Source organism: Lupinus angustifolius, chromosome LG06, assembly GCF_001865875.1.
Source record: "Lupinus angustifolius cultivar Tanjil chromosome LG06, LupAngTanjil_v1.0, whole genome shotgun sequence".
Lineage (NCBI taxonomy): Eukaryota > Viridiplantae > Streptophyta > Magnoliopsida > Fabales > Fabaceae > Lupinus > Lupinus angustifolius.
This window is the reverse complement of record NC_032014.1, coordinates 20,492,220-20,492,427: the sequence shown is the minus strand read 5'-3', so window position 1 is coordinate 20,492,427 and position 208 is coordinate 20,492,220.

Genomic DNA, 208 nt, shown 5'->3' with positions numbered 1-208 from the left:
TCCTCATCCTATCCTCCTCCTCATCCTCATCCTATCCTCATCCTCATCCTATCCGCATCCCCATCCTTATCCTCATCCTCATCCTCTCATCATCATCATCCTCATCCTCATCCTCATCCTCCTCCTCATCCTCATCCACATCCTATTCTCATCCTCATCCTCGTCCTCATCCTATCCTCATCCTCATTCTCGTCCTCATCCTATCCTT